Consider the following 21,799-nt stretch of genomic DNA (forward strand, 5'->3'; position numbering starts at 1 on the left):
ACCTTCAAACTCTATTTATATTGCTTTTTGCAGACAGGCTTTTGCTTTTGAAGGAGAATGGCAAAACACAATCAGTCGTCGCAAATAGATTCCCTCAAAATCCGAAGAAACCACCCAAAAATGCTGTAATAACGTTGCACAGCACGATCTGTGAGGTCTTTTTTTGATGTTAAAGGAATAATCCACAAATTTGGGAAAAATGTTGGTAATCTGCAGCCAATTGCTTTAGCCCAGCATTAGAAAACAGATGTAAACAGCTAGCTTGGTTCTTTTACACAAACCACCTACCAGCATCTTTAAAGCTCACTAAAATATATCTGTATGAAAAGTTTAACAATATCAAGTTGTGCTTTTCCGCTTTTACAGGAGTTATATGCCACCAGCAGACTCTACAAAGTCACTGCTTCTGACCAGTAAATTAAGCAACAACATGTACGTGTGGACACCAGGCAGGAGGTGCATCACATCTTTTCTGCAGGAAGTATGCAAGCAAAAACCTTCCTTTTATGTTAAACATTTGTGTTCAAGCAAAGGGGTAGCTGTAATTTCTCTGTAAAAATGTGCAATTTTTAAAAAACTAACAAAAAAAGCCACACAAAGAGCAGAACGTTCAGACTGTTGTAAAGACATTTGTTACAAACATTACAATTCCAACACTAGCAAGCGACAAAGAAAAAGGAAGAGCAAACTTAATGCTAAAATTAAATGTTAGATACCAGTATCCTTAGTTAGTTCTGACATTTTGACCACAAATATGGAATTGGACCAAGCTGCAAGTCTGAGAGCAACACCATATTTAATGTGTGTGGAAGTTACCAAATATCATCAATTGGCCGATGAAGGGCTAAATCTTTCTACTTTTCTACAGGCACTACATTAATTCTCATGTTATGTCATTTTCTGAGTGACACCTGGCACAAGAATTTCCTTTGGGATCAACAAAGTCTTAGCTTCGCTTAATTTAGCATAGCATATCTCGTGCAGGTAAAAATTAGTAAATTTTCTATGGTGGCCTTGTGTTTGCAGGGAAAATATCAGATTGTTAGATTTTTAGTAGGACTTTAAAGAAGTTTGAAGACACTGAAATAATGTGTTCTTTTAGATTTTATTTCTATATTTTCTGTTTACATTTTAAAGCCAACATGACTTCAGGCACACACAGTTCACTAAAATCAGACAATGCAAGAGAAATGTACATTTTGGTTTTATTCCAGAGAATCTATTATGTTACAATGAGGATTCATGGTTTTATAGAGGCAACATGTTTACTTCTCCATCAGGCTACATTGCCTGCACTAATGTCAACCAGGTTGTCTGACTTTTAGGTAATTTAAACTCAGAAAGCGCAGCCCTCTGCCAAGGCCGATGCCCTGCCTTGCAATATAAGAGAAAGTAATCTGGATCCACACCAGCATTTAATTGGCCACGTTCCACCTCTGCACCAAGGTTCATGAAATTCAGCCTGGTAGGTTTTTTTTTTTCATAATCCTGCTTACTGACAGACAGACAAGGAGACAGAAAAACAGACAAAACATGCTTTTGAAACAAAGACTGAAAAACATACCTCTGCCTCGGCGAGGAACAATTCCCTAAATCTCAATGCAGAGTTGCAGTGACAAGATACAAAGCAGTTGTTTGTCCAGACGAACGGAAGCACGTTAAAAGCAGCTGACAGTGACAGTCATGGCAGTATTTCTCTCTGCTTTTCTTTTTAGCTGATATGAAAACTGAAAAATATAACAGAGTGCAATCTGAAGTGTGAATTTTGTGATATGTTGCACTCCTCTGAATGGAAAAAAGCATTAGAATAATTGTGTGGGCAGGGAATCTTAGTGCATTTTCAAGTCTGATTAGGGAGAAAAAATTTGACCAAAATAAGATGATACTAGTCCTACTGTCATATAATGGCATATTGTGTAAAACAGTTGTTTTACAAATGATATATTAATAGAATTTAGATATACTGGCAGACTGTTTCCTCCTACTGGTTCCTAGACTTGGCTTTGAGTCAAGTCTTCTGTATTTTTGGCAAGAAAACAAATAAATGTTGAATTGTTCCTTTAAAATGACTGGTTTTCATTACACCAAATGTTTAAAATGGTATCATTACACCTAATAGCACCTTCAGGGGAAAAAAAATAAATAAACTGAGCTCCAAGAAACAGTGTAAACTATACACCCATAATGTATAAGAGATTGGGTTCAAATGGCTGATGTGTGGTAGAACACAGTGTAGGGAGGGATTGTCCTCTCACCGGTGCATCGATTGTCTCCCACTCCGTCCTCCTGTCTCCGATATCCCAGAGAAAGGTGACCAGCCTCTGTCGAGATCCATCACATGCAGCAAATGCATTGTGGGACGTGAAACAATTGTTTATTGTTTTTCAACTTAACTTGCTTCCTGATGAAGTTCATTGATCCCTAAAGCAATCCATGGGTGCCCGGCTCCACATCATTTGTTCCTGCGCTGAAATGATCGGTCTGATTTCAAGGCCAGGCATCAGCTGTAATTACTGGGATGGGATTTCAACTGTCAGCATGATAAATGGCTATTTGACTTTATTTGTCTTGGCCTGCCATTGGCTCGCAGTGCTACCTGTCACCGAGGTATTCTATTTCCTTTGCTCAGCATCACACGCACAGAAACATATTGAATGCCTCTTCCATCACCTCAACAGAAAATCTTTCGATAATAACACAGACGATCTTTAGAGCAAAAGAAAAAAAAAAACCTCTCTCGGCGAGCGGAACGACTTGACAGGTCAACCTCATGTTTTTCTGAAAGGACCTTTCGTGTTGTTTTTTCTCTCCGCTGTCAGGAACTTAGTTTACCTAACTTTGCCTGTCTGGTCATCTGCAAACATTGCCTGAAACTTTTTTTCTTTTTACAAATCATTAAGTTGGCTTGCAGTGGGAATTCACAGGAGGTGAGATGCTTGCAGGTGCAGATCTCTGGAGGTGGTTTTGTGCATCAATGAATACAGCTCCTGGCCCTGCGTGACCTTAACCCTTCTCCCTGAGAAAGAATCAATTGTGGTTGCAGACTGCCTGTGTCGGCTGCTCGAATAGGAGCCTAACGCTAACAATGAATCCCATAAACAAGGGTTATTCACGGTGCTGAATAACATTTTTCGGTCTTAATGTAGGTAAATGTTCATCTAAAATGGACAGGACTGCAACTGGACAAATGAATAAGCGAAAAAGTGGTGCGAGGTTGCTGATAGAAATGTTTTCTTAATAGCCTTTCCACGGCTGTACACAATGCTGTAGAATGCACCTTTTAAAGCAACCTATCCATTAGCTGTTAAACAAGCGCTGGAACATTTTCCCTCTCTGAATATAGCTACACTTCAGAGTGCATTTTCTCCTCAACAAATCAGAAATCGTAGTTAAAGCTATTCATTTGCCAGCGCCGAACAAAAAAAAAAGGATCTCAAGTCATCAAAACCATAATAGAACTTTTTTTTCCCTGCCCAGCTCCTCAGAGCCTTTCATTTCTCCGTGGCAGTGCTCTTTCCAGATCAATTATTCCCACTAAAATAAGTAAGAGGAGGACATGAAATATTAAAGCGGAGGCAGAGCAGGGGTTGAAAGCTTCCCTAACGTGGGGGTGTTGTATCTGTTTTATTTTTCATGACGATGGAGGGACTGTGGCGGCGGTGAGGAGGAGGAGGAGGCGCTGCAGTCGCTTGGGGCCGTTTCTGCGGTAGCTAATTTGGTCGGCGGCCCGAACCGAACGGATGAAGAGTCCATCCAGAGTTGAAAGAGGGCCAAAGCTCACAGCCGGGGCCTCCCTTCCTCCTCCTCCTCCTCCACATCACAAGTTAGCTGGAACCCACAGAACTGCTGTTTATTATTTAACGAAGCCGCAGTTTTAAACGCTGACTCAAAGATGATCCTCACACATGCGAAAATGAGACGCTGTTTACTCGGCGGCGTCCTCCTCGCCTTTCATCTTCTTACTTTAGCTCAGCGCGACGAGGTAGCGGCGCAGTATTTGACTAAATGGTGGGATTTGTTTGCCCGATTGAAACGCGGATCAAACCTTCAAAAAGCGGCCTTTGTGCGCACAAATATACAACCCCTATTTGCAAACCGTTAAATTAACAGAGACTTTTGAACCCACAAGATGTTTTGCAAAACTCTGCCTCGAGCCCGCACAAGCGTACGCGCCGTTCAGGTTCAGCATGTTTATTACCTTGTTTAAAAATGTTGCATGAAAAAGTCATGAGCCTATTCTGAGAGCTGCTACTGTTTGACTGTACAAAGCCCTATACAGGTCACTGTTTTCCCGACTGCCATGTTTTATGTATCTATCCTGTTTTTTTACATCGTTCCCATCCCCTCTGCATTATGGAACTATGGTATTAACACTATAGCTGTCAAAGAATTGCATGCTACAGTACCTAGAGTGTAAATGTGTACGAGTGTGTTTGGGAAATGGGACAGCAGTGACTCGGCACATCTCACTGACGGAGCTTCAAAGCTTATTGTTATCACTGTACGCGAGCCAAGCATCGGTCTGTTTCAGATCAAACAGTACATTTGTCAGTCTGAAATTGACGTCAAGAGGACAGGATTTTTATTCATCAAACCTGCAGAGTACTTTTTCAAACGGCACGCTTCAGCGACTCCCCGGAAATGCTTTGTTGAAATTCAACAATGATGTAAATTCAGCCTTTTGTTTTTCATTTATACATAATATAAGTCTCACTGGGGTAACTTTGCTTTACTTATGAGCTGAAGGTGAGCAAAGGTTACGCACAGCCTGGGCAGTTGGTATCATGAACTAAGGCCTCATTTCTACAGGTATTGTAATGCTGATAAGGTCGATTGTGTGTCCATTTAGAATTCAAGTGTCAGCTAATCCAAACTACAAAAAGCATATATAGTAGTATTTAATCAGTCAGGTGCTTTGAAGTTTCTGACTCAGGTTTTGAGATATTTTGCTCCTTGACTGACCCAAGCACAATAAAGGTGTAGCCCACAATGTTAATAAGATAAAACTTTATCAATCCCAAAGGAAACTCTTGTGCAAGATATTGCTCAGTAAAAATGAAATAAAAATAAGATATAAGTACGAAATTTACAGTAATATAAAAGCTACAATGAGGCCAGAATAGAATAGTAAATGTAATGCTGGCAATTAAACTAAATGCTTCCCGTTAAAGAATAATCCCTCTGAGAAATGATTGCAACAAGATCGCGGATGTGTTTCTGGAAAGACAAATAGCTGTTGAATTTTAAAGAGTAAATCTGTGTTGATTTTGGCCTGATTTTGGTTTAGTTTTTGCCTTCTGATGAAAAAAAGTTTTGGTTTGTTGAGGGATGACACACAAACACAGCACAGCTTCACTATACGTCATGATACCACAGTGACACACACACATCCAGCGTATCTTTGCCTTCCCCTCTGTTTGCTCACATAGCAACATGACCAGTATTGTTGGAGCCATATCAGATTTGTATTGTTTTTGGTCGTTTATTCAGATGGCAGTCTTGTGATTTTACTGTTTACCCTCAGAAACATAAAAACAATAAAATGAGCTGACTATTGATCTACACAATCTTGTATGCATCAACCAACAGACTTGTCATGATAACTATTATGGGAACCTGCTTGGATCCCATTGGTTGCTCGGTGTGTCATTATTGGAGGTGAAGTGCTCTGATTGGTCGATGAGTCAAGACTAGTTGTGTGTTTTTAACAACCTGGGATGTTTTTTGGGAGCATTTCAAACAGACCCTGGTGTTCAGGTGTAAAGTTTTCTACAGTTTGGTAGCTGATAGTCGAGACTTGCCGCAGTCAAAAGGAGGATTTTAGTTCAGAACAAGTATTTAACTTTTATTAGCTATATAACTTTATTCAATAAAAAACGTTTTAGTCTAGTTTTCATTAGCGACTGTAAAAAAAAAAAAAGTATTCACCCCCCATTGATAGTTCCCTCCTTTTATTGCTTTTCAACATTGAACCAGGTTCAGTTTAATTTAATTGGATTTTTGGGGCAAGAATTCACAAAAAATTACTCTTTGAAAACATTATTGGAAAACATAAGTCAGGGGATGGATTCAAGAAAATTTCCAAGTCACAGAATATCCCTTGGAGTACAGTTAAATCCATCATTAAGAAGTGGAAAGAACATGGCACACATAGTGGAGAATGTCCTCTTTTGCGCGTAGGCTGGAGTTGATCCTGCCAGTGAACACTACATAAGGGCACCTGAGTCTGTCCAAGCCAATACAAAGTCCTAACACATATTAAACCCTCTGCTCCATTAAAGCTGGTCTCTGGCTTCCTCGTCACCCTGAAGAGTTATACTGGGTGCTTGAACCACAGACTTCTTGTCTGCAGATAAGATTTTCCATACTGTGCAGAAAAACAGGAAATTTGACAATGCTGTTTCCTCCCAGCCCCACAGTGCACATGTAGATATTAAAAAAGTTATTAAGTTAAACAACGCAGAAAAGCACATAAAACAAATGCAGAAAACAAGAGCAGACAAGCTAAAAATAAAACACGTGTGGGAACAAACCGAGCTGTTGTTGTACAGTGTACTGAGCTGTACAGGATTTAAAAGAATGTAACTTTGTATAAATGATGAGCACGTAAATGAATAAATGATTGTATTTACATGTTATCGCAGTAAAAAGGTCACGGGGATAGGTGATTTAAATAAGAACATCAATGGTTGCATCGCTACTTCTGTGTCTGTGGTTTCACATAGTTTAATGCAAGAGAGGCACCAACTGGAACTGAATTGTGTATTTTTCTTGCATGCAGCTTAAACGCTTTTCTTGCACCCTTAGCCTCTTTATAAAAGATGGATGTAGCCATTGTGATCTCATCCATTTTTTTTTTTTTGGACTACCATGTTGATGCCTCAAGTTTGAATTTGGCAATCACTGTCTTGGTTTTTGGAAACCTGATGTTAATAGAGAGGGGTTGATCTGACTCAATTTATTCAATTTTATGGTCATTTCGGATGATGCAGTTTGAGGTATTGAACTACACTTCCTTATATAGGAAGGTGTTTCTGTAGCCACACCTTTATTTTTATATACCGCCTGACTAATATTTATAAGTTCCCCTTATGCTGCCAATGGACCTCTGGGGGTGCAGGCAGCAGATTCTTTTGGCCCCATTAATGCTCAATCTTTTTATGATCTTTGTTTGCTTATAATTTCCGTTTTCTTGTGCTTGCTGCTTTTATGATCTATTTTACTTTTCTTTTATTTTTATTAATGTTTTGTATCTTTTAATTGTGTTTCTTTCTGTTAAGCACTTTGTAACTTTAAGAGGAGTGGGGTACATAACTGAAGTTATTTTGTCATTGTTACAACTCATCGCACGGATACTCATTCGGGTTGGGATCTGGAGTTTGGAGGTTGGATGAATGCCTTGGGTACTTTGTCGTGTTCCTCGAGGTTTTCCTGAATGGTTTTTGCAGTGTTGTATTGGGTGCATTGTTGTTGTGGGTGTGTGTTTGGTCTTCAACAATATTTTGGAGGACGGTATGTATCAAACTAAAATCCACATGAAAACCAGGACCGAAGCTTTCCCTGCAGAATACTGCATCACTTCATGTTGGGACTGATTACTGCAAATAGATTAGACAAAGTGAAATCCAAAAATACAATAAAAACTGAACATTATAGCCTTCATGAAGACAATATTTATTGAGAGACTGTTGTATTAGATTTAGTTTTAGCCATTTAACAAACTGGCAACCGAGTGTATGTACGTGCAGAATAGAATCTACACTCTTCCTCCTTCATAATCCTCAAAGTGCTGTGTGTAATGTCTCAGCTTAGGTTGGATCTGGGCTACATTTGAACTTGGATTTAGTGTGCTGTTGCTGTGTCCAATGATCCAACAGTGTGATCTGATTCCTCACGACACATAAAGAAGCACTAGGATTTTTGTTATTGGTGTTTTGATCAGTCCTTCATGCTAATGTCCATTTCCTAAAGAGCTCATAAATGGAAAATTCTCCATACAAAACTGTAATGACTTGAAATTAATCCGGACACGGAGACATTTTGGACAAACAAATGCTTACCAGGTTGGGTCCTGCTTTCAACTCAAGTTCAATGCAGCAAATCTAAGTTCTTTCAACTTTGTGAAAATTTAATTTGCCACTATTTCCGGTGCTTTGACTTTAGGGGAACTGTAGCAGTGAGCTGTAACCAAACACCCGAGATAGAGGTTTTGCGAAATATGACATCAAGATCCAGAACTGAGAGTCTGCCTACACAGGAAATAAGGGAATAGCTGTTGCAATGTGTGAATTACACCAACAGCACATGAATATTTAAAGTGTGATCTGGAGAGACCTCCATTATGTGAGCGACTGAGCTGTAATGTCATGGTTGATTATGAGAGCACGAACGGTTCATGTGCTGCTGTTTAGCTGACAAAAACAATCGCCTTGTGCTGTGAACACGTGCAAACAGGTAGCCGTCAATTCATGCTGAACTGTATGCCTGCTTGTGATAAGCTCTCTGCGCACACACAAACATGCACGTTCAAAAGAGGAAACTTCACTGAAATCTCATCTACCGTAACGGAACATTTCTCCACGGTCAAGCCTCTGGCCGGCAGTGCAGTGGGGAAGCTGTGCCACTTTCCTTTACTTCTCTGCTAATCTCAGGGGCACTCCTGCAAATTAGAATTTAGAATTGATGAATTATGGCGTCCGTCCACACCGGGTGCTCCTCTGCCCCTGAATCAATTTAAGTGACTTTCCCCCCACAGTGAGAATGAACTTTTTGTTAAATGACTTCATGAGAAAAAATTATAGCTATAAATTTGAAGCCAACACCAGCTGTTATGAAGATTTATTGCTGTACTTAATGTTAATATACCACCCCGCCCCGTCATATCAAATGCTGAGGCCACAGTGGGTCACCCAATTGGGGTTTCTGGTTATTTCCTCGGTCCGACGTGAAATTAGTTTGACAATGAAATGGAAGAAGAAGACAAACCAGCAGCGTGTGTGACAATTGCCATTTGTCAGATTTAAGGTTGCTGTGTCCTTGGGGCACTTAGTTGTTTGACTTATATTTGGCATAAACTGTGTCAGTTTCACAGCTGTAATGCATGAAACTTCTCTCTATAGGTGACAATTGCTGTCCATTGCTGATAGTGTCATAGCGTTGTATTTTTCTGAAGAGAACATGTCACACTCAGCATCACACCTACACCAACAGGCACTGCCACTGCCACAGGAACTGCTATATTACAACAGAGCTGTCTAATGTCCCTTTTCTGCACCTGTACTGCTGCCTCCAGGTCACACAATTGCCCCCCTTGGAAAGCGACAGAGCATGCAAGGGTTGGGGTAAAGATGGATTGAAATAAAATGTCAAATGGTGATATATACATGAAAAAGTAACAATGGAAGTCAGTGCAACATGAAGCTATATAGTGAGACCTGAAGCTGTAGGCTGCAGCTTTCTCTGGCAGGTGCAGGCAGTCTCATTTGTCATGTAATGGAGTTTGTATCAGCAGTATTGGGTTGAGTTTATGAAAGACCTCAGCAGCAAAGACATTCAACCGCTATCGGTCCATCGCCATCTGCGCTGTGTTGTGCCTGGCGAGCTGAACTCTGACACACTCTTCAGCAGTGTGTTTGTAGTTCTGCATATGGTTGAACATGGCCCCATTTCCATCTCTGTAGGTTTGTTTCATAATATTATAAGGATAAATACTAAGTATGTGGGAAAAGTTGATCATTAGTAGGCATTTGTGAAAGGCTGTAGCTATTTCTTGGAGACACAAGGCAACACTTAAGACCAAATGCATAGGATTTAAGTAGCAAGTATCAGCATTTTCTTATTTTTTTCTGCCAGCAATAGACACTAGATCCCAATTAAAGCAGAATATGAAGCAATGCAGCAGCCCTGTCGCCCAGTAATTGCATTCCTATACAACTCAACTACCATCTCTATTACATTTTGATGGAAACATATTGACTCTCATATTGGGTTTGTTGGTGATATCTCACCGACGCGTTTCAAATCAACATATTTTTGCCATTTATGACATTTATTGCCAATCATATATAAGATGGAGCAGGATTTGTCACCTTGGTAACCAAGAAAATGCAGTAGAATCTTCAAACAGTAGTCAAAGGGTCGTGTTTTAACCTAAGCCATGATATTTTTTCTAAACCTTAAAAAGGAACTTTGGTGCCCAAACTTAACCAAACTTCTAATTCTATCATGAAATTCTGAGTCAAAGGAAGAGATTTTCCTAAAACTAGTCATGTAGTTTTGGTGGATAAACCTAACCAAAAATGAATGAACTGGAAAGTAGACCTAAAAATATTGGCCCCACACTGTTCAAAATCCACAGTCTCCTTGCTGTTGTCTTATGCTTCTGTATGTGGGCTTATTGAAGCATTTCTTACTACATCCTTTTTCTCTTTCATGGAAAATGTATGCCCCTTTAAAATGAGAATGCATTTTGGTTTTACAAGAACATACTTGTTTAGGAGACAGGGCTGCCAGCAAATAACTGCTGGTTGATTTGTTGCTTTGAAACTGTGTAATCCACACATGCCACCCATAAATGAAGCCAGAACTGGTCAAAGTCAAAAGGTGATCACCAGCCCACTGACTACTGTATCATCACCCACCTTGATTTCCTGTAAGTGAGTCATATCCACTGACCTCAGGCCAGGTAACAAACAAGGACACAAGCATCCTTTGATTAAATATGCAATCCACAGGGTCCAGCATGTCCTCACACAAAAGTAACAGAAGAGGTTGATTGCCAAAGACTCCCAAAACAATGCATATGAGTGTTTGCAAATCAGTGAGTATAAAGAGCGACAAATTACACATTTGGAAAGCAGATGGGGCTTTGGTATAAGTCAGTCAGAGGACTCTTCCCAAGGAGAGGGTGTTTTGTATCCTGTGTGGTTGACTTATTATTCTTTTTTCTAATTACTATTTTCATTTCGAGTCACTGATGGTTGGGTTTCAGCAATGAAGTGATTTGGTTCAGTTTTAGGAAAAGATTGTGATTTTGGTTAGTGTAGACCCTTTCACATCTGCAACGGCTTTCTTCTCAATTTTTGTGGTTTAGGGTGATGAATCCCATCCCATCCAATAGAAGCGACAGTGATGACACCATCCTATTTCTGAAATGTTGAGAGATTTTATATTACAACTTAGTCACACGAATCCAAGATATTGGCCATTTTAACCCCTTTAGTAACCAGTACTGTCTGGTTCCAGATGCTCATTTCACAGAAGTCATTCGTGAACACTGCTTGTAGAAAACAAAATTACAAATGGCATCATACTGCACAAGAATTCATTTCTCCCCAACTGCTGGTAACTCTTCAAGTCCTTCAGGGCTCCTACAGGGTCACATCTTAGCAAAAGTAAAACTGTCTGACATTGCAAATCATAGATTGCATATTGTAAATTTGGTTTCAAGGCCCTCAGGTGTACATATTAGATGGAAGGCAGGCAATATTTTAAAATATCCTGCTATAACAAGCAACAGATATTTTTATATACGTCTGCAATCTGATGCCATTGCCATGTAGCTCTGTGTTTTAACTTGCATAGCTTTAAAAACTTGGGCCGATAAAAATCTACTTTTTTTTTGCCTTGTTAACATGTTTGTATGCTGTTTTTTATATGCTGAGTCACATATGATGAGCAAAATAAATACACAGATGACAATCTTAAAAACACTATTCAGACTTTTCTGAATTTCATATATAACAAATCTAATGTCAACCAATCCTGTCAACGTGCATTTAGAGAAACAGAGAAGAAGAGGCTTATTCTATTTTCTGTTGCTGAAAGAGAAACTTTGAGCTAGTATCTAATGCTAGCAATTGTATAATACTAAAGGCTCATTTCATTTTTTAAAATAAAGTCACAAAATAAAATACTATTCTGATACGTTGGCCTTTACAATTCACTCTTCTTTGGAATCGGTTTCTTGTCGGAGCATGTATCACTGAATTACTGCAGTATTACAACCTTCCATTGTGCAGTGTAGAGTAGTTTAAAGTCTAAAGGTGAGCAGGGACTTCATGCTGCGGGCAAGTGGTAGACGGATGGGTGGAAATAAGATTAGAATAAAATTACTCAAGGCATAATGAGATTGTTTTCATTGAGAAGGCTTCTTAATATGTCATTTTGATGCCCAGAGATGATTTTCTGGCAGTTTAATTAATCCTAGGAGCAGAACTTTCAACAGCAAACGCTTTAACTTCACCATCAAGAATTCCTGCTGCCATAGAAACTGTTTTACACTTTAGTGCTTATTGACTTAAATGCCACGTCCATGGAAACTCAATGACATTTAAGTTATCTACACGATGAGATAATTTCATTTTAGAATATTTCAACTGCAAAGTGCATCAGGAAAGTAGAAATAAATGTGGTTACAGAGTAGGAATAATGTTTTTTATTCACAGCTCTCAAGTTGCAGTGGATGTTAGTTTCAAAGTGTGGCTCAATAAGGATTGTTCCCTACAAATTAAATGCTTTTCACTCCTTGCATTGCCACCGCAGTGCCCTGGGTGATGATGTTTATCAGTGATGTCCCTGACAGAGATGATGAAGTTTAAATGTTATCATATGCTCAGCAGATGGTGATATAACTGAATCCATACGCTGAAAAAGAGTGGAGGACCCGAGAGGGGAGAGAAACTGGAACGGAAAAAAGAAAATATTGTGTTGTATTTCTTTCATGTTTCTTTCGTTTTGCCCAGAGCGTCTAACAATAAATACTTTCAATGACCATTTCCAACTGACCAGGATACAAAGAAGGATTTTTACTGCTGTATCACGCCCTGGGGCTCCACTGGCCTTTATTTTGTTATTTTCCCGTTGTTTATTTGTATCGCCCTTAATCACAGCTACAGCCTCTAAAGACTTCTATACGCCCACATCGAGAGAGAAAAACTTAAAATGACACTCTCAACCTTCAACCCTCACTGAGAGCAAGAAACTAAGCCCTCATTAAGAAGTTCGAATCAACAAAACAAAGTGAAGTCAATTAGCGAGCTATTTCACAATGGGCTTTAAAATCAGCCGTTAAGCAGCATGCTTCTCTTATTGCTTACAAGGCGATGAGGGGATATTATTGAGATTTGGTTTTACAGGGTGCACCAAGTGGTGCTCTTGTCATTATAAAAACTCCAGACATTTCATCCTGGCACACGGAGCAGCACGACTGAGCCAGAAGCAACAGTATGGAAGCCTAATTGAACTCTCTGTGATTCCCTCTCAAGGGCTATTCTCAGCGCTCATTATCTTACCCTTGTCCCCGTAAAGACCAGATGAGTTCGCTTTGACTTTGAACCTCCCTCTCCAAACAGGTCACTCAAGCTCCCTTTGTCCTTTCATCTTGCCTTTGGCTTTTATAAATAAGCGAGTCTGCGTTGCTCTCCAGAGGCGTGGTTGCATCACCTCAGACAGCTGCCAGCAGTGGCTCTACTTAGAACAAAGTGGATCCAGGCATCTCTGCTCTAATCACTTTTGTCACACAGTGTGCTGACTCTGCCAACACGCTGGAAAAAAAAAATTATATATATAAATATATATATATGGGAAACAGAGATTTTCCAGGACACTATTATTTTTCTCCTCTCTACACTTGTCATTTTTTACAACTGTGTTCAACATTGTGTCACTTATTCTACTGAAAAACTTTAAGTGCGTCTCCATCCCAAAATACAAAAAGAGCTCCAGAAGCTGAAGCCGCACAAACACATCTTTCACCATGAAAACAGCCATATTCAAACAAATCATTAACAACGCTGCAGCTGGTATCTACATTTGCTTCTCTTTCAAGCTCGCTCACGCATGTTTACTTATTATCAGCGAGAGGTTGAAGCTGCCCGGTGGATGACTTTCCTGTAGCGCAGCCTCGCTCAGAAGCCATCTGAGTTTGGTGGTACTTCATCACTTGTGAAATTCATCTAGTCACGCTCCAGTGTATATTTTTAGGCATAAAGCCCCTGAAGTTATAGTCCTACCACAGCAAAAATGTGACACCGCATACTTTCCGAAGTAAAAGCTCTACATCAGGAGCCAGATTCTAAATTGAAGGAACATTGCTGCAAGACAGTGACATCCAAAGAGAACAGAAGGGCACTGACTACTTATATGTGAGAACTCTGTGTCTTCTCTCAGGCTGTTATCTCAAAAAAGAAGCATGTGCGTTCTTATATTTATGCAGTTTTAACAACAGCCATTTTGGATGTTATCTGCCCATTAAATGGCCGTTATCATCACGCATTAAGCCCATACGTATAGGCCATGATTATCTTGGTTAGTGGTTCCACTGTCACCTCATTTAATAGCAGTGGAGCTACGATTTTGCACTTGAAAAGAGGAGCAGTGTCCACAGCTGGAGGGGCTGGTGGCGTCCTGAGTGTTAAGTTCAATTCCCATCTCAGACCAGTGTTATCGTATTATTTCTTGACTTAACCCTCTGAGCACGAAAACCCTCCAGCAGGTTAGAGAGACACATTATCTTTACATAAATTGAACCAGAAGCTATAAAAACTTTCTTACAGGCCTTGACCTCGAATGAACCTAATCTGAGCTGAGAAAATTCATAAACAATAAATTCTTTGCAGTAAACAGATCGTGTTAAAAGCCAAAAAATCCTACGTTTCTCATCGCAAACCAAAAAATCATTATTCACTCAGCTGTGACCAGCAGTCATGAGTTAAAAATTCAGACTCTCTTCAGCTGAACTGGGTTGAACTGCAGGCTGTGTTCACAATGAGCAGACAGGGGACCATAATGAAAACAAATTGGAGACCGAGAGCAAAATAAAACACACTTGAGCAATGAAATAAACCCAGCGTGGCTCAAAACAACATACAGAGGAGCAAGTTGTCAGCAAGTTGCTGGAAAATACATTCAGCATGTTGAAAAAGCTTTCTAGAGTTGATGTACAGAGCAGTGTGAACAAACCTAGTTTGTTGAGACTATAACAATGTAAATAGTTAAATATCAATAGGTATGCAGAGCCGACATTTCTTTGCAGTGAATAGACTGATAGCACTCATGTGCTTGTACTGTAAATAGAAGAGTTTAGCCAGTTGGCTTAAATTAGAGAAAACACTGCAAACATTGGGAAACAATTTATCCAAAGATACCATATACTACATCTAATGCTTACTCAGTTCATTGTGTCACATTTGCAAAAATGTCAAATTCAGTACAAATAGCATTTGATAGAAATAGCACACACTAAATGTTTGTTTAGACACAAAAATAAATTACAATATCACTAGAACCGGGATCCAGACGAACCAAGGCAATTTTTACCTTTTCTAAGACCAATCATGAGTTAGACTGGGATGCATTATTCAGCTCTGGCCAGAGGGCATTAAGGGTCATTAAACTCTGTCATGGTGCCTGTTGCTAGCTAAACTCCCATGTTGCTTACTTTAGTGTTAAATAGTAAGAAGCTCCACTTGGTGATGTAACCAGGTACTACAGCTAATGTACAATACATGTTCTGATATACACCAATCAGGCACAGCATTATGACCACCTGCTTAATAATATGTTGGTCCCCTTTATGTGGTCAAAAACGCTCTGAACCATTGGGTCTGAACAAGAAGACCTCTCAGGGTGTCCTGTGGGGTCTGACACCAGGATGTTGGTAGTGGATCCTTTAGGTACGCTGGGTTGTGCCTGGTGCTTTATCAGAATGGGGTCTAGGAAGTTTAGAGGTCAAATCAACATCTTGGGCGATTGTCATGTTCCCCAAGATGTTCCTGATTGTTTGATGGTTTTGCGATGTGGTGGGGTGCATTTTCCTGCAGGGGTAGGCCAGTGACATTTGGGATTTCCATTTGCATGAGGGAGTGCGCTTGTTCTGGGACAATGTTTATTTGGGTGTCTAACTCTCAGCAACACGGACGCCAAAATTCAAGGTTTTCCAGCAGAACACCGCATAGTACTACTATGATCAATGTTATTCACTTCACCTGTCAGTGGTCATAATGTTGTTGCTGATCAGTGTACATGTAGAGAATACAGGCTTTTGCCGTCTTTTGGAGCTTGTGGAGCAGACGCAGAAATCCAAGTTATTTAATGCATTGCAAAGCTTCGTATACACTGGATCAATTTTGATAAGCTTAATGTTGAAGCGTGTTTTATCTCAGGAAATAGTATCGGATTAGGTCTCGGAAACTTGATCATGACATCCCTACCGATATGGACTGTTTATGTAGCATGTAATTATAACAGCTGTACATCACTCATGTCGTATAAGTGACTTTGATATTGTCCCGCAAACATGGAAAACAGTTGAGAACCATTTATGTTTGGGTAATAACCTCTGACCACTGCTTTGTGGTGGACCAGCTCTCTAGACCACATCTGACATTACTAAATTTACTGAACTGAAATGTGGTACAGGAGCCCACATGAATCATTTTTTTGGAACGGTCCCATGTTATTGGAAGGCAGTGACAAACTTGCCCACACTGTGTGTTTTTGTGTACACTGTGTGTGTGTGTGTGTGTGTGTGTGTGTGTGTGAGACTCTTGCCTGTGTTTGGTGGAATAGATAGACTCCAGTCTCGGGTGACCTTGAACACAAATAAGGCCAAATGCTGCCTGAGTTATTTCTCACTTATTGCAGCACATGGGTCATTTGTTGAAAGTGTACCCTCCTTTTAACTCCATGACCAAGGCAGCCCTGCAGTCGCTTCTTCAGCCCCACACAGTGAAAGACTTCATATCTTCTGCTACACCAGCACACCCTTTTGCACCCTCTGTAAGACATCAGCACAAAACAGAGCTGGTCCCTGAGCTTTGAAGCCAGTTTCAAAGGTACATCAAAGGCAGCTGGAGTACAGATACATGGATGACATACCTCATTTAGTTACACTGCAATTCACAATTCATTTTAGAAATTTAGGCAATCAAATTAACTGTTTATTTATTTATAGCAACAACATCATCACTATATTACAAACAGCAATAGCATCTGAAATTTAGAAGTTGACTCTGCCATTGGAATAGTGAATGGACGTTACACAGATGTCAGAAAAAGCAGCTGACGCTCATAAAACCACTCTCATTTTCATTAAAATTTCCCACTCATAATGTACAACAGCTCACACCACCTGCAGCAAACTCCAGCCTGTCACTCACCTGTCAGCTATATCAACACACGCCTCAAACACACACACAGAAAAGGTGATTAACTCCTCAGCCTCAGAATCGGCTGACAGGCAATTATAGCGTTCAAACATACATGAGCACACACTCCAAAGCAGACCGTGTGTCTTATACAGTCTGTGTTTAATAGCCCATGACTCCTCGTGGTTTGATGTTTGTTTCCTGGCCCAAATGAATCATCAGTTATATGTTTTTTAATCTATACATACATCTATACCAGTCTGTTTCCAGCCTATTGCTCACCGTTGCAGACACACTTCAAGATATTGCAGCAAAAAAGCACAGAGGAGTTTATTATAACTGACTTTTAAGTATAGTCTTCCTGCACCTGAAAACTTGGGGTTTGACAGCATGTGTGTTTTCTCCTTCAGTATTTTATACTTAGCAGGTAGATTATGCTTTGAGCCGTTTAATGGTTAGAGCAGTGATTCTCAGCACGGGTTGCTCATGCCGCAGGGTGTATCTTTAGAGCTGCTCAGGCGTACATGGAAAGCTTAATGCGGGTAAGAAACAGAAGTCATGATTTGATTTCTAAAATGTATTGGCACAATTATGTTAAGGAGGGAAGCAAACAACTAAACACAGTTCCGATTTGGGTGTGATGCTAATGGTTGCTATATCTGAATCAGATGTCACACACAGCAAACAAAAGTTTCGAAACTTTTGGTAGCTTTTAGTGAACGCCATTTCCTATACTCCCAAGGTATTTGTAAGCTTAATGTCACAGCTTCACAAAGGAATAAGTGCAGTTAAGGGGTTGTGGTTTGCTCAGATGTGCCTGTAATAAAAGCAGGACTGAGATTACAGCTAGAAAGTTGAAAAATTGTTTAATGGACACAGTGAAACCAAATCAAATGAAACAAGTACCTGTCAAGCTTGTTTTTTTTTAATGAGGGCTGTCATTTTTTTCCCCTCTGTTAACATTTTTTTATTGTTATTCTTTGTTAAATCACAAAATTTCAATTTCTTAAAGCTACAGTAGGCAGAAATCTGGAAAAGACAGAAACAACAGAAACTGAAGAAACAATTCTCTTCATTATCGACAGCCACCACATCCTTCTCTTAGCGTGGCTTTGTGAGTCTTTACACTATTTTTCCTGATTAAGTCTGAAAAGACTGGACTGGCTCAAATCTACTCTTCAATGCCATATTTTCTGAAAACAGAGCAAAGAGCAGGTGCAGCAGTCTAGTTTCCTCTCAGACTCCTTGAATTAAAATACTGAAAAAGTCACACCAAAATACTGCCTACCTCAGCTTTAATCAGTGGAATTTGAGTTAGAATACGGAAAGAAAAAGCTGGGAACATATTCAGACAGACAGGTAAAAAATATGTAATGTTAATTCAGTTAAATAAAGGATGAACAGCTGGAATATAAAGTTCAATGCATGTGGTAAAAAAAACTAATCAATGGACAATTGAAATCATCAGCTAAAGGTATGTTGAAATGAATAAACAGTTAGCTTACTTAAAGTAACAGGTGGAATATACATGTAAACAGTTCTATATTGTAATAATAGTTGGCTAGTTAACAAATATACTGTTGAAAATGGGTAAAGAATAAACCATTACATTTTTAGCTAAATGTACTTAAAACACATTTGAAATACTTAGCGAAAGGCAGGCTAATGGATGTAGATTTAAAATAGCTGTAAGTGATGGATAAAGAGCTCAAAAGTAGCAGATTAACAGTTGAAATAGGAGTTTAAGGGGAATGAATCAAGGACAATGGATAAAGTTGAATTATTTGGAGTAGTGATGAGTAAACAGTTAAACAATTCACAAACAAATGGTCGAAATGTGAAGCTTCTGCTGTCAAGTTGTGCAAAAATAAACTGAAATGCTTTAAATAAACTTCCAATTTGCATATTTAAATCTAATATATAATTTATTTAATATAATTTGTGTTGAAAAACAATCTTTTCCGTAACATATTAGTAAGAGGATGGATGGTGTCAGTGAAGGGACGTATCTGTGGTGCTTTGGGGGTTTGACAGTAAAGGCTGAAATCCCTGTTTTCGAGGACTTAACCAGACAAGCAAATACAGTTTCACCTTAATTCCGCGGATGCTAAAGTTAATACCTGCACGGCAAACAAGATTAGATTAGTAATACCGATGTGTTACATTCATCTGAGATTCATCTCAAATAGGTTTTTCTATTAAGTCTAATCTGTGACATCGTTGAAGAGATGAAAAACAATGATTATCTGCAGGCGGCGGATGTAAACAGCATAAACACACCCTTGAAATTTGATCCAGATTGAAAGGGATGCAATGGTCCTTGTTCGTGGCTTAATCCACAATATTTTATTTGGAATCCACCAGATATTGATAAAATGCATTTGTCCTAGTTACTAAGATCATCATCTACCAGCTGGCGGCTATGCTAGCACAATGATTCATTTCAAAGAAAAAACAGAATCACACGAGCCTTGTGCTTTCTCCACTTCTTCTGAAAGTTCCCTTGGAGGTGTATTTAAAGTTGCAAGGACAAGCTCAAGGGGGGATTAAGAAAACGACTCTGTGGTCAAAGGAGCGGTGCGGGTTTCCAAAACTTCCATGTTGACTTGTGTGTGGATTGTAGATGTTGGAAAGTCGACCAAACAAAACACGGACCCTGCATCTTGGAGAGCTGCTACGTCCTTGCGCAGCTCTTTGATCTGATTTAAATGAAGGCTACCCTCAACAAAACGGCCTCTAATTACTCTGTCTTTGAATTTGAAATGAGTATGCCCATGGGACTCTGGTGGAGGTCTGAAAGAGCTGCAGCTGAAACTCATTTTCTTAGTCTGCGTAAGCTCCCCGAGTGACAATGAGAATCGAGAGAATTGATTAAATAGTGCATTTAAGGCTTAGGAATGCTGAAAGGCCTTGAGTCGATGTGTTATTTTAAAGTTTCCTACGAGTTTGTCTGCGGTTGTTAGAAAATCGCCCCCACCTTTTGAAAAATGCACTCTTCATGAACACATCGCCACTGTGTTGTAAATGAAAACAAAAATAACCTGGCACAGTCTCTCATCAACGCTTCCCTCTCAGAGAAAACACCATGGCAAGCTGCCATCTCTCTGCTGAATCATTATATTCACTGCCATAACCAGAGTGGAAGTGCATGGGGGGGATGGCAGACAGAAATATCCTGCCCTCCTTCCTCCAGAGGCTGACTCCAGCGCTGTGATTCTCACCCCTCAGATTTGGAGCTCACCTTGACATTTCCAGCTAATGACACCGACTGAGGGCTTTGGATTTTTCCTGGCTTTGTACATGTGCATGCCGTTTCTGTGACTGAACAAATAATGGCTTCTCCAATGAAACTGTGACGGTCAACGCGGGATTACTGGCCGAGAACTCTCTCTGTAGAATGACTTTGTGTCTCTGGGGATCTCCACATTGATTCAATTCCTTCATTTCCTCTTCTTTTAACAGTTTAAATTTATTGTTTTCCTGCACAATATCCTGCAGACATTCAGTATCAATACGTCCAGTAGTTATGTTTCTATGTGAATTTTTTCATTAGTGTTGGTGTAGTGCATTCTTGCAAATTAGTACAATTCAATTCAATTTTATTTATATAGCGTCAATTACAGGTCAAATTGTGTCAAGACGTTTTACATAACCCATATGCCTGAACCCCCAGAGCAAGCCCTAAGGTGACAGTGGCAAGAAAATCACCATTTTAACAGAGTAAAAGAAGTAATTCTGTCTCACTAATAGAAGTATAGAATAAAATTTAAAAAAATAGGATTAAAAAATAGATATAAAATATGATATTGAAAAAATTATAAAACATACAAGAGTGATACAAAAATGTGCAAATGAACAGAATGTGCAAATGACAATGTGCTTAGATGTGCAAATGACATAAGAAGGTGCAGGTAAGTTTACAGATATAATGAATGATGTTTATTAAGTGTCCGACAAGGCTCGATATGCTCAACAGTAGTGAGTATACAAGGAATATGTGGATACAATCTACTTTACATCTATAAAACAGAGTCCTCCTAGTAGAATCCAAGTAGACTAGAAAGTAGTCCAGCTTAGTCATCCATTCTGTAGGATATAATGGTCTGACTGCACTGCACTATCATTCTGCTGTAGGGAAAAAACACTCTGGCTTGTTTGTGCTTCTTTAAACCAATCACAGACATCTTGGCCAGAGCTAAGAAAATGATGCAGCTTTAGCTTCAAAATAGTGATGGACAGGCAGAAATGTGTATGCCTTAAAGTGAGCACCAAATCTTTGGCTGATTTTTTTAGTTTGGTAGGTTGCTGCACAAAGGTTTTCATTGTCACTACTGCTTGGTAGTCATGTAGATTTTGAGAGCAGAAAGAGTAGAGAAAGCAGACGAAAATAGGCAGCCAATGGCAGGGTTATACCCGCAGTCTACATCTGGTGAGTCAGACTAACTAGAAAGTAGGAGAATAGCAACGCCAACGTATCCATGGTGTCCACAGCTGTCCTCCACAAGGAAGTGTAATCAAGGCTTAAATCAGCAACAGGACTTTCAAAACTAGACCGGGGTTCATGTCCTGTGTGTAAGCATTAGTCTTACACTGGAGTTTTGTTTTCATTCAGTTTGGCTTCAGTTTTCACCAAAACTATGCAGTTTAGGAAA

The 21,799-nt window shown here is 39.6% G+C and overlaps 1 long non-coding RNA gene across 4 annotated transcripts in view; it reads right to left on the bottom strand.

Moving 5' to 3' along the window:
- LOC118469159 (uncharacterized) overlaps positions 1–21,799 on the bottom strand; it is a 111,642-nt gene that overhangs the window by 23,264 nt on the left and 66,579 nt on the right. The window contains exon 4 of one of the 4 annotated variants that reach the window (XR_004845985.2): positions 16,558–16,777. The exons of the other annotated variants lie outside the window; for them this stretch is intronic. This is a non-coding gene — a long non-coding RNA (uncharacterized LOC118469159). Of the gene's footprint in view, positions 1–16,557; positions 16,778–21,799 lie in introns of those variants that run through there. 4 annotated transcript variants of the gene reach the window in all.

The sequence above is a fragment of the Amphiprion ocellaris genome, chromosome 22 (assembly GCF_022539595.1).
Source record: "Amphiprion ocellaris isolate individual 3 ecotype Okinawa chromosome 22, ASM2253959v1, whole genome shotgun sequence".
Classification (NCBI taxonomy): Eukaryota; Metazoa; Chordata; class Actinopteri; family Pomacentridae; genus Amphiprion; species Amphiprion ocellaris.